Here is a 13,458-nt window from a genome sequence, read left to right on the forward strand (position 1 = left end):
GTGTCAAGTACAGCCTTATTGTCTTGCGGCTTTGGAGGTCAGATGTCCAAAACGAATCTTCCAGGGCTGACATCAAGGTGTCCACAATACTGCTTTCGCTGCAGAAGCTCTCCTTTAACCACCCCTCCGTGCTGTCCACATTTCTTGGCTCCTGCTCAGATCTCTCCACCTCTGCTCCGTTGACACATCTCCTTCTCCTCCCCTGGCCTCCCGCCTCCCACCCACGAGAGGCTCATGATTATGCTGGGCTCATTTTAATAATCCAGGATAAGCTGTCCAGCCCAAGACCCTCAATCACTTCGGCAAAGGGAGGCTGCATTATTCCGTCTACCAGAATATTATTTTGTATCAGGCAGCTATTGCTGCATTAACGTTGCATAACACACTGCTTCAAACCTCAGCACCTTATGGCAGCAAGTGCACATTTTCCTCATTCATCAGTCACAGGTAAACTGAGGTGGCTCTGCGTCAGACTGAGTGAGAGTTGTTGGGTGGCCTTGGCTCTAGGGTTAAGTTTGGGTTTGTGTCCCCACATCTCCAAAAGGTTTATATTTCAGGACTAGACTGGCTAACGCGCCCCAAGTTTCCAATCAATCCCCAGTAGAGAGGATTTTTTTTTCCATCCCTATTCCAAGCAATGAGGCAGCAGGTGATCCAAATAAACCTAGCTATGAAGGGCCTGTGTTTGGTCGACTCCAAGACAATTTCTGCCTCTGTTTTCATACCCTTGTGTGACCCTCTCCCCTGGAGTGTGGGCTGGACTAAAGGACTCACTTCTAATGAATAAAAAAGAAACTGTCACTTCTCACGTTAGGTTAGAGTGGCTTTCATCGGAGGCACACACTCTCTTGAATCACGTGCTCTGGGGCTACCCTACACCTTGTCACAAGTTGCTCTACACAAAGGCCTTTGTGACAAGGGATCAGGACCTGCCAACAACCACTTGTGCACGCTTGGCAGTGGATCTCTGCCCCACCTCAGCTGAACCTTCAGATGAGACGTGTCCTAGCCAACAACTTAACCACAACCTTAGGTGAGACCCTGAGGCAAAGAGGCCTAGCTAAGTCACAAACTGGGGGATAATTAATGTTTGTTCTTTTAAGTCTTGAAGGCTTGGAGTAATTTGTTATGCAAAGTAAATATTCTCAAAAAAAAGGCAAGTTAATAATGAGCTAGATGGATACTTTGAACGTGTCTACTTAGTCTAGAAAACATTTTCAAATAGTTTTGCCCCAAATGATCAGCATAAACAAGTTTCATACCTGAGAAGCTTATCCTCAGCCATGTAGAACACTATGCTGCCCAGAATGCTAATCTACACAACTATAGACTTACCATATAAATTCTGAAATACCCATTGGCTTGACATGTCAGTCCTGTCATTCGGTAGCTCCCTCCTGGGTGAATTAGCCAGGCCCCTAGTGTTTCCTCCTTCACCTTCCCATTACCTCCTTTTCATCCTTTCACTAGTCACTGCCATCCAGTAAGACTGCTGGCAAGGCAGGATGCCATGATCCACCAACAGGTCAAGGTTGCTGCTCCCAGGAGCTCTGATGGACGGCTTCATAGGGTCATGGATAGAAACAAGCCACTGGAAGAGTTTTAGCATTCTATGTCGATTTTGTTTTCCAAAATTGTTTTCTCAATTATCCAGAGTATTTAGAAATTGCACATTCAGTTTTTCACTCCCAGCTATTCAGTTTTCAACAAATCAAACCTGGAGCTTTAGGTTTTAGTGAGCACTTTATGCTTGCAAAACACAATGGAGATGAAACCATGAAGATGTACAGTCCTTGCATCTTTAAAAATTAGAGACACTATGCTTACCATTTCTGACTACTTTCGTTCCATGGGTTGGGTATGAAGGATCGGAAGAATTCAGAAAGAAGAAAATAAAGAGGTAGAGTACACAGAAAACAGAGAAAAGAATTCTCAAATCTCATTTATAGTTTTACTTACCTGAGTCTATTATTTTAAGCAGGCAGGGTGGAGAACAAGGAACATACGTATCCTTTCAGGCTCCAAAACTGACATTCCAAAAAGTTTGTCAGGTGGAGAAGAAAATCCGTTGCCCATTGCCTTGGTTCACAACATTCCTGGTTTCAGCCTCCTCACCCAGTTGGCACCCAGTACTATTTCCAAGAGAAGTCTGTCACTGCTTCCTTCTTGCCTCCTTTGAGCCTATCTGGCTTCTGGCCACTTCTCTGTGTGTCACTGTCACATCCTTGCAACACTCCTTCCAAGAGCAGTGACAGGGTCCCATCAAGGGTACATCTGAACATTGCACAGAGGTACCTGATGGAGAGAAGCTCAGGGGGCTGGACCACAGCTCAGCTCTGCAGAGGCTGCAGTCCCCCTGAAGAAGGGATGTCTCTGTAGCTAATTTTCCGGGGAAGTAGTGGGTGTTGGGCAGTTTGCACAAAGGCACTCTGTCCACTAGCAGCAGCCCTGGACGCTGCCAGATCCAAGCTTGGAGGCCAGTGCCACCCCTTGGTCCTCCTCTCATGTCCAGCATCAACTGATCTGACAAATATTGAAATGACATGGATTCTAGGTATCAGCTAAGGAGAGTCTGACCATCTTCCTCTAAGACAGTAAGGGAGCATGTGTCATTGTCAGGTAGCTCTGTGTTCTGTGTATGGTAATGAAACAGGCCTGAGAAAAGATGGCACTCCAGACCCTAAGCCCAGGATGGCAACCTCAATTCCAATAGATACTGCCATCAACAACAAGCACCTGCCATACCAGTTGCAAGAAATCACTCGGTTTATGAGCTAAAGGTTTATTTAACCCTGGGTGCAATTGCTCCATTCGAGCCCCCAAGTACAGGCCAATCTGATACAAAGCTCTCTCGCTGCATTGGCTAAGACCTCACCAACCACAAAAGAAAAACTACTGAAAGATTTTAAAGAAGGATTTTTTCCAAAAGGAATGGGGAGAAATCATTTACTATCTCAATGGGCTTAAATGATCAGGTCTTTTTGAAATCAACATATAACATGATGATGATGGTGGTCATAAATCTTTTCTTCTAAAAATGCCTTTTCGGCACAAACTTGAGCGACCACTTCACGAACAATTGGGCACCCAAATAATTGGAAATATTTCAGAAGAGCAAATGAAGCAAAAGAGATCATGGAAAGCAGGAAATATATGGATGCAATTTTGAGCCTAAATGAACATGCAGCGCCATATACAAAATAATCAGTGAGATGTGAAAACTGATGTGGATCCCTTTGATTTGAATCAACAGCGTGTGAAGGACTCATTATTAAAGGAAAACCTTGGTGCCAGCTCGCCCTTGTCCAGATCCAAATATCAAACAGTCCTAGCTTTGGAAGCGCAAAAGTCCAGGGCTGAGCCACATCCCGTCGGGGTATCTTCAGAGCAGTTTTCAGACTATCCTCTTTGTTTTGGCTCACTGTAAGTCGGAAGCCTTCCTCCTATCAGTCTTCTCCTGAAGCAGTGTCTTCCCACTAGCTATTTTAAGTCTCTTACAATATAGAACCTCTGATGCAGAGAGGAGAGGTGCCCTATATCTTTGGATGGAGTCCAGTGAAACGGGTACACTGTAGCATCTGGCGCAACTACACCACGCGCTCTTTCCAGAAAACTACCCCAGGGCAAGCAAGAGCAGCAGTCTTTCTCTCCCAAAGGAACCCAAGACAACATCTTTAGAGCCCCAAGGAATTCTGATGACTGTCTCCAGAGGTTTCCAGACTGTGTTCAGCCAAGTCCTAGAAATCAGAGTTGCTACAGATGAAGAAAAGGGTGGCCTAATAGAACATGGAAAGAATTTTTCAATTAAAAAAATTGCCTCCTGGGGCTGGCACTGTGGTACAGCAGGTTAGCGCCCTGGCCTGAAGCACCGGCCTCCCATATGGGCGCTTGTTAGAGACCCGGCTGCTCCACTTCCAATCCAGCTCTCTGCTATGGCCTGGCAAGGCAGTAGAAGACGGCCCAAGTCCTTGGGCCCCTGCACCCATGTGGGAGACCCAGAAGGAGCTCCTGGTTCCTGGCTTCAGATCAGTGCAGCTTCGGCCGCTGCAGCCAATTGGGGAGTGACCCATGGGATGAAAGACCTCTCTCTCTCTCTCTCTCTCTCTCTCTCTGCCTCTCCTCTGTGTAACTCTGACTTTCAAATAAATAAATAGATCTTTTTAAAAATTGTCTAGGGGCGGCGCTGTGGTATAGTAGGTAAAACTGCCATCTACAACGCTGGCATCCCATATGGATATCGGTTCCAGTCCTGGCTGCTTCACTTCCAGTCTAGCTCCCTGCTAATGCACCTGGGAAAGCAGTGGAGGATGGCCCAAGTCCTTGGGCCCCTGCACCCACGTGGGAGACATGAAAGAAGCTCCTGGCTCCTGGTTTCAGCATGGCCCAGTCCTGGCCATTGTGGCCATTTGGGAAGTAAATCAACAGATGGCAGACCTCTCTCTTTCAAAATAAATTTTAAAAATCTTTAAAAAAATAAATAATAAAACAAAAATTGCTTGGTTTCCTTCAACGTCACCTAAAACTCAATAAAAAAAAAAATTGACAAGTCTGTACAGCAGCAGGATTAGAGCTTAGAATCTTAATCTGTATACAGGTTTTGTCTTTCTCTCTGGTTTCCCAACAATATTCAAGGCCATTTTGGTTTTTTGGCCAAAATGGAAGGAAAACCCAAACTCATGGTGCTAGCCTGAGAATGGGACTTGGAAAAACCAATGCATGAGCCCTTTTTCTTTAAAGAGTAGAGGGAACAAGGGGTAGGAAGGCGGAGCCGTGTGCAGGGGATGGATGTAAGCTGTCAAGGAGGAGGACTCCCAGAAGTCCTCTGTGGGGGAAAGGTCGAGAGGACTTGCTGTCTTGAAGACTGAAGAGAAGAGTGGAAGAGTCTCCAAGGTGAGCTGACCCAGTAATTGAGGAGAATCGTCCAAGAGCCCTGGGTATCCTCAGGTCCTCCAGAACCACGACTGGAAGACTCAGGGCCAGCACTGCGGGGCAGTGGGCTATGCTGCTGCTTGCGACATTGGCATCCCACACCAGAATCACACCAGGGCGCTGGTTCCAGTCCCAGCTACTCTGCTTCCAATTCAGCTTCCCCCTAACACAGTCAGGAAGACAGCAGAAGATGGCCCAAGTGCTTGAGCTCCTGCCACCCATGTAGGAGACTCAGCTGAAGTTCCTGGCTCTTGGCTTCAGCCTGGCCCAGCTCTGACCACTGCAGCCACTTTGGGAGTGAAACAGTGGTTGGAAGATCCATCTGTCTATCTCTTCCTCTCTCTCTCTCTCTCTTTCTCTCTGTTGTTCTGCTTTTCAAATAAAAACATCTTTTAAAAAAGAAAGTGGGACACTTGAACACCAAGGCTTTGATTGAGGATGAGAAGGGCAACTTGCTTCTAGAGCAATCTGGCAGCAAAAATGAATCAGTTGGGAGTTTCCTTTGTGCCAAAACAGAGGTGGACGCCTGTCCTGATTCTAGGTAAGCCATCAGAGGAGAACGCACAGGAGCAAACTGTTGAGAAGAAACAGCTAATTGAGCCTGGGGTGAAAACACACATTTAGACAATTAACTGTCCGAGGCATTAAGGTTAACCCCATCCTTTTTTCTACCTCACAGTTCAAAGAACACGTAGAAATAAAGAAATCTGCCCTGCAGTTGTTTTCTATATCTGTTTATAATGAAGAAGTCCCATACCGATTTTCAAAGTGCTTAATGATGTTCGTAGCATTCTACTTAGTGAAGAAACTTTCAGCCAGACCATAAGACTTTTTTTAACTGAACTTGCTATTGATTGGTGAGGTGTGCACAGCCACATGTACAAATAGCATCAACTAGTCTTGATAAACAAGACTGTGAGAACAGTAAGATGCATCACAACCACTGCACAGTCTGCCTAGACCCATAGCCATTGCGTTCACCAGGAATGCTTTGATCCAAAGCATCTGTCTCTTGATCTGCGCACTGTGTTCAATGAGCTGGGGAAAATGGGGCATCTGTAGCCATATTGCAGGAATAACTCGACCAGCTCCCGTGGAAAGATAGAATCATTGAAATTTCAACAACAGTTGCATAAAATTGCCCCGAACTTCCTGTTGGGCAGTGTTGACATAGCTCATAAAACTGAAAACTCCACAGATACATGGACATCCAGATAGTTATGAGTTTGGGTTCTTGAAAAATTAAAAGAAACTGCCCAACTACCAAAGCTGTAGTTTGCTGTGCCAGACAACATCCCTCATCCGGATTCTCCACACATAAGAGACTTATAAAATAATCTCATTCATTCACTAATGAATTAGGTCAAAATCGTTTTTATTTTTTCTCCACGGTTTATGATTTATATTTTTTAAAAGACTTATTTATTTATTTGAAAGGCAGAGTTACGCAGAGGCAGAGGTCGGTCTCCCATCTACGGGTTCATTCCCCCAAATGGCTGCAACCGCTGGAGCCGGGCTGATCCGAAGCCAGGAACCAGGAGCTTCTTCCAGGTCTCCCACATGGGTGCAGGGGCCCAAGGACTTGGGCCACCTTCTACTGCTTTTCCAGGCCACAGCAGAGAGCCAGAACTGAAGTGGAGCAGCCAGGACTTGAACCAGTGCCAATATGGGATACAGGCACTGCAGGCAGCAGCTTTTACCCACTACACCACCGCACCAGCCCCAATTTACATTTAAACTATGTTAAAACAGACATGGATGTATTACAGAATAAAAAATCTACATGAATTTCTGACACAAAAAAGCAAAGGGGGCAGGCATTTGGCCTAGCCATTAAAAAGTCAGGTAAAGTCAGGTAAGATGTCTGCGTCCCATATCAGATTGCCTAGGTTTGAGTCTTGGCTCCACTCTCGATTTTAGCTTCCTGATAATGTGCACCCTGGAAGGCAACAGGTGACGGCTCAAGAAACTGGGTTCCTGCCACCCACGTGAGAGGCCTGGACTGAGTTCCTGGCTTCTGGCTTTGATCTCACCCAGCCCCAGCACTGCAGGCATTTGGGGAGTGAACTAGCAGATGGAAGTGCAGGGGCTCTTTCTTTCTATCTCCCTTATTCCTGTGTGTGTGTGTGTGCCTCTCAAATAAATAAATAATTGTTTAATAAAAGAATTTTCAAAGAGGATGAGATTGGAATATGGCCCCAAACCCTTAGAGATGCCAATTCAATTGTCCGCAGTATTAGGAACACTTCGCGGGAAAGTAAGAACCGGCCTGGAGTCTGTTCATATCCAGAGGAGCGTAGCAGGTGTAAACTGCTCAGCTTTCATGACTGCTCATGCCAGAAAAGGGGGCGGCAACAATTCAAAGCCCCTGGAACGTAGATAGTTACAGAGGTATCACCACACAGAATCTGAGAAAAGGCAGTGCCAAGGACGGCACACACGTCCAGGGGCTGTATCTCAACTTTCCTCGTTCAATGAGTGCATTCTTAGAAAAGACATGCAGTCTGGAATCCATACTCTAAATCTGCTACAGATACAATACTCCTTAGTTGGTGGAATATATCAACGGAACATGTTTAAAATCCTTAATCACTAGACTTTATCTGTATTTTTTTCCTATTGACATGGTGTCTTCCTTTGACGGAGATACAAAAAGCATAAAAAAACCAAACTTCCATTCCTTACCCTGGCCAGCCCCAGCCTCAATTTCCCTATCCAGCTTCAGAATAGGTTCTGCTGACCCCTACAGTCTAATGCCTTCAGCGTCACCCCTACCCACACTTCCCTAACTAGCATTTGCCTTGCTGTATCAATGACTTATGTTATAATCAACCCTATAACTTAGTTGAAATTTTAAAAAATAATGCAGGGAGAATTATTTTGAAATGAAATGAAAACTTCAGTAATTTAATTTGAAGGAAATGAAGAACAGAGTGTCACAGCCCAAGTGCTTTTGAATAAGTCATAATTAATTACACATGCATCTATGTTTGGATGCTCAATTTCTGACTAATTATGCAGAAAATGTAATTGCATGCTGAAGTATTCAGTCGTGCCTTCTCTCACTCTTATTTATGCCAACCAGGAGTTGTGGGTTTTTGTTGTTGTTGGTAATGGTATGTGCCACCTGTTGAAACTGTCAAAATGTTGTCAAGACACAACTAATCACATGAGCTCTCCTACAATACAGTTGTTCCTAGGGAGAAAATTGCAGAAATTCTGCGAACAGTTTCCTGATTTATCCTATTCTTCAAAACAATTAAATGCATTTCTACATTCTTTTGTCCTCTGCTGAAGCATACTTGCTAGGCGATCACATTAGGCACATCCTGCCAGCTTCATTTCTCCTCTAGATCTGCAATATAGACTTTTTATTTGCTTGGAAGAGTCATAAAGCTCAAAGGAATCATGAATGACCATTGCATTTATGTCATCCTAGACAGGCCTCCTTTTTAATGACACTAAAGGGAATTTGTAACCTTTTCTCCATCTTAAGATGCCTAATAAAGTGAATATCAAGGAAGCAAAGGAAATAAAATCAAATTTAAAACTTCCTCTGAGTAAGTCATGGGAATAACAGCATTTGTGAATATTTTCTCACTGAAGGAAAAAAAAGAAAGAGCATGGAGGTAAAAAAAAAAATCAACAGCTCTTAGAACACTTAAGATAATGACTACTTTATTGTGTTTTTCTCCTAAGGAAGCTTTATTACATATCATTGTCTTTTCCTATACAAGCCAAATAAATTTCAGGTTCCTTTGTAGCCTGGGCTAAGAATGGCTTTGCCTGTAAGAGACACCGTCCACCCCCAAAAGTGGAAGCCATTCCACAAGTCTTTTGCACACTTCTGTATTAGTCAACCTTTTTGTGACTATAATGAAATACCTGAGGTAGACTAACTTATAAAGAGGTTTATTGTGGCTCCAAGTTTTGCACGTGCAAGGTCTTGGGGCCTCAGCTGGGGGTGGCCTTCTTACTGGCAGCATCCCGAGATGGTGCAGAATATCACATAGTAAGAGACAGGGAACACACATGTCTATCTCTGCCTTATGAAGCCACCAGGACTCAATCACTGGGCTCCACCCTAACAATCCAATCCAATCCAATCACTTCCCAAAACCCTCACTTCTAAATGCCACTGAGTTTCTGCCTCTTACTACTCTTAACATAAGACTTCAGGGTTTAAACTCCAAGAGATCTGGGGCCAAATCACATTCAAACCATAGCAACCCCTGAAGACCTGTGGCCAATATTATTAGCACAGTTCACCTACACACAATTCTCACCATCCAGGTTCCTGGAAGACTAAACTCCCCAGCCCACTGCAGCCAAGCCAGCCAGAAGCCAGTTACAGGCTGCAAACAGAAGTCTCCAGGAGACTAAAGACTGCAAGAGTGGCTGTGAGGTCTCCATGTCTCCCCTCCCCTGCCACACTTATGACATTACGCATTTGGGGCCACCAACTCATGACGTGGAGGTCACCGAGACTGGAGAGTCATCAGGACCTACATCAGATTTTGTGCAAGAAATGAATTTTTGTTGTGTCGAGTCACAGAGATTTTGGAGTTGTTGGCTGCCTACAAGCAGTAGAAACTGGTCTATCTTGAGATGCAAGCAAAGCAATCCAGTTCCTCTGAGAACTCCCTGAAACCCACTGTGTCCCCTGCTCTCCTAATTCTCTCCCAGCCTGCCCTGCTCTACAAACCTCTCTCACCCTCTCTCACCCTCCCCACCAAGCCGGCAGTCGGGGCTCTGGGTTGTTTGTCTTTCCTACTCTCTGGACCTGCCTGTCTCAATATAGTCTCCTGATTCTGCATCTCAAAAGCCCAGAGCTGGGTTGACAAAAGTCAGATTCTATTTAAAGAGCTGAGAATAGGGGGAAAAAAAGAAAGAAAGAAAGAAAGAAAGAAAGAAAGAAAGAAAGAAAGAAAGAAAGAAAGAAAGAAAGAAAGAAAGAAAGAAAGAAAGAAAGAAAGAAAGAAAGAAAGAAAGAAAGAAAGAAAGAAAGAAAGAAAGAAAGAAAGAAAGAAAGAAAGAAAGAAAGAAAGAAAGAAAGAAAGAAAGAAAGAAAGAAAGAAAGAAAGAAAGAAAGAAAGAAAGAAAGAAAGAAAGAAAGAAAGAAAGAAAGAAAGAAAGAAAGAAAGAAAGAAAGAAAGAAAGAAAGAAAGAAAGAAAGAAAGAAAGAAAGAAAGAAAGAAAGAAAGAAAGAAAGAAAGAAAGAAAGAAAGAAAGAAAGAAATTTTCAGGGAGAGGAAACCCCTTTGGGATGGGCAGGACAGCACAGAAGTGGAACTGCTCGCTTGCTGGAAAATGTTGTCCCTATCATATTTGGTTTTGGCCCAAAACACAAGTGTATTAGGACTCACACCTTAGCGACTTATTCTTCCCTGCCTCACCTATTGCGGTTAGTAGCGCTGTAGGGGAAATGGGCAAAAATCAGGCAGGAATGGTTAAGCAGGAAGATTTTTCTCATGATTTCTGTCTGTAGCCCTGCACTGTAACTCCACACCTTGTATAGCAATGCAGTACTCACTTTCCCACGATGCACCCACTTCTGCTACATCAGGCTTCAGACATCACTGTGGCCACGTGGAGGCTCTATGAAATTGCCAGAAAGTCTCAGGCACAATAAACCTCACCCAGACTCCACCCACTTATATGTTTAATTAGGGTTCCACCCCCTACTCATAAAGAGGACTGTTACACACGGGGAGTGGCCTTTATGCCTTTTGGCTTCCAGCTCTTGTAGGTCATTATCTGGCCTCCTCCCACTCTCTCTCTTCAAAGGCAACTCAGGCCTGCTCATGCCAGGTATCTATCTGTGTAGGGTTGCCCACACTCTCACATGAATGTATATCCACTCTCCGTTTTTTAAACAAATCCTACTCTCACTTGTGCACCTTCCTTAATGCCTCTGCTTTTAAGTCTTACCTTTGTGGAGGCAAGGATTCGGAATGTAATAATCGGGATACATATTCCCATAACACTAGCATTTTTTTCCAAGTGCTCATCCTATATTATTTGACCTCAAGTTTCCAGAGTCAGCAGAGGCACTCACTACAACCTCTGTGAACAGGTGCTGTAGAGCTGTGGCAGTGAACAACCTGCAAGACTACAATGGCCACCATCTCCATGGCGCTGTGTGGTGGCAGGAGAATAGCACAATTTACATAACAGTTAACATGAAAGACTATGCCAACTTTTAAGTAGGACTTTTAGTCAGTCTTTCAACAATATTATTAATAAAACCCTAAAAATATTAGCACCTACTGTTGCAAACAGTGTATCAGTAAGTGGGAGAGATTACAGAAAGATGTAAGATGTAGTCTTGGGCCTCAGATAGTTTGCAGCTACATGGGGAGATGGGACACATTCACAAAAAACAAGTGTCAGTTGAGGATAATATTCAACACAGGCAAAACAAGTGGACTTCATTACAGCATGGTTACCCAGGTGGGCTGAAGTGACTAAGAAAAATTGTAGAAGAGGTAGGTATGGAGACGGAGCCCAGTGGATGGGTGCGAAGCCACAAAAGAAGAAAATCAATGTGGAGCCTGCCTTTACAGTTCAGAGAAGAGCTGACAGGACTACCGAAGGGGACTATTTGACACTGTGTGGGATTAAACCACTTCCAATGCCACCCAGTACCAACTGGAGGAGACGTTCCTCTCCTATCTCACAGGGATGCTTGATAGTCACAATTTCACACCTCAAAAAGAGTCCTCCTTCATCTCCCCCATCACAGCCACCCAACCAACACCCATGGAAATGAGAGCATGGAGAGTGAGTGCATTATGCAGCAGCATCCCTGCCCTCCAGGGGGTGACTATCTAAGGCCATCCAGTCTGGCCCAAGCACACAGGTACAATTAACATAGATAAGGAAGAGGAATGCATTTTTGGCAAGCCTCGCTGCCATCAGACAGCACAATTTGTAGTCATCACTGTTCTGAGCTGAATTCAAATTAGTGACCCAAAGGCTCCGCTGGCTGGGTGTTATTTTCAATCTCCTTAGCGATCCAATCTCCAGAAGTTTCATTTTTCATTCTTACTGTGCAGTCATCATCAACTACCACCGGGAAACACTGCAATCCAGACACACTAAAAATAGCTTTCTTGCCTTCTGAAAAGCCAGACTCAGATTTATGACAGTTTTAAAATTTGGTTCTTCGTCTTAAAAGTTCAACATTCTATAAGAACTGTGCGAAGTAATACCCACCTGGTCTTCGGAGCATGAAACACCATAACTTGATACGGTGGGAGATCAGGCCTGCATGTAATCCATTTACATTAGGGAGAGATAGCATTTTCTTCTGCTTGACAGGTTGACAGGCCTTCATGTGTTTTCCACTTAATCAGCAGAATCATTAAAGCACTAAGGGTCTTGATGGTCTCAATAAAAAACATCTATTTCTGTAGAACCTATCACTATAAATAACTTAACAAACATACCCCCCTCCCCGAAAAGGCTATAAAGAGAGGAAGAATTATTCTTTTGTACTTAAATCACAGACCACTCTGAAGTTGAGCCAAAGGGAGTCCATATTTAAAACAAGGGTGGGAGGATGAGGTCCAACAATCAATTGTAAAGTTAAATGAAAAGCAGTTTACAGAGAAATACAATCCAAATTTCTCTTTTAAGTGTGTATGTTTACATTTATACTTGCATCAAGTTTCATTCTGGGAGAATCATATCAATGTGAACTGTTAACATTATTCATCAGAGAAGTGACCAATGGCTGGAGAAATTTTCACTTTCTCTATGTCTTTACATTTGGTGGGGGGCAGGGGGAATGACAGCATTTCCATTTAGGAACAGACACACACACATATAGATTATACACAGATACAGTGCAAATCAAGCAGGATTTCCTATCTCCTTCTGATGACCAGAGTATCAAGACGTGGCTGTCAAGAATGACTAGCATTAGCTTGGGAACCGATGATAGGCGTCCACATAGGAATTGTAGGAAGACACAATTCAGGCCAAAAGAGCCAGTACTGAGAAAATGGGCAGATGTTTGTACCTCACCCACTGTAATAGGTCACAGGTTCCTTCTGGATGATCCGTCTTCACACACACAGACTTGGCATCTGACACTGAAAATTCATCTTGCCCTGCACCCAGGTTCCTAGTTCTCTGGACTCAGATTCTGGGAGAGACAGACAGACAACCTGAACGTCTCAGTGAGAGAGCAGGAGCAGCCTCTTCAAGGCCCCTTCTGTGACTTCAGAATTCTTTCACATGAATTTCCTCTTCTCTCCCATCTTCCCTTGAGGCTTCCACCTGGATGTCACTGACGATGGTGATGCCAGCTCCTCTGGAGACCAGGTCAGATCTACTCTTCTTGCCTGTTGCTGATTCAGGAAGCAATCATACGGCTCGCCTGGACCCCTGAATAAATGCTTCAGCAAGTTGGAAGGTCAATTTTCCAATTCTGAAGAAACTCTTAGAGAAACAGTCTGGATTCAGAGGGTAATCCAGGAGGGCACTTCTTATTCCCCCTCCTATGCTATACAGGGTGCCAAG

At 44.2% G+C, this 13,458-nt stretch overlaps 1 long non-coding RNA gene across 2 annotated transcripts in view; it reads right to left on the reverse strand.

Moving 5' to 3' along the window:
• Positions 1 to 13,458, reverse strand: part of LOC127492735 (uncharacterized) — a 76,098-nt gene that overhangs the window by 45,254 nt on the left and 17,386 nt on the right. The window contains exon 1 of one of the 2 annotated variants that reach the window (XR_016220804.1): positions 1,960 to 2,370. The exons of the other annotated variant lie outside the window; for it this stretch is intronic. This is a non-coding gene — a long non-coding RNA (uncharacterized LOC127492735). Of the gene's footprint in view, positions 1 to 1,959; positions 2,371 to 13,458 lie in introns of those variants that run through there. 2 annotated transcript variants of the gene reach the window in all.

This window comes from Oryctolagus cuniculus, chromosome 14 (assembly GCF_051225735.1).
Source record: "Oryctolagus cuniculus isolate XC-2025 breed Fujian yellow rabbit chromosome 14, ASM5122573v1, whole genome shotgun sequence".
Taxonomy (NCBI): domain Eukaryota; kingdom Metazoa; phylum Chordata; class Mammalia; order Lagomorpha; family Leporidae; genus Oryctolagus; species Oryctolagus cuniculus.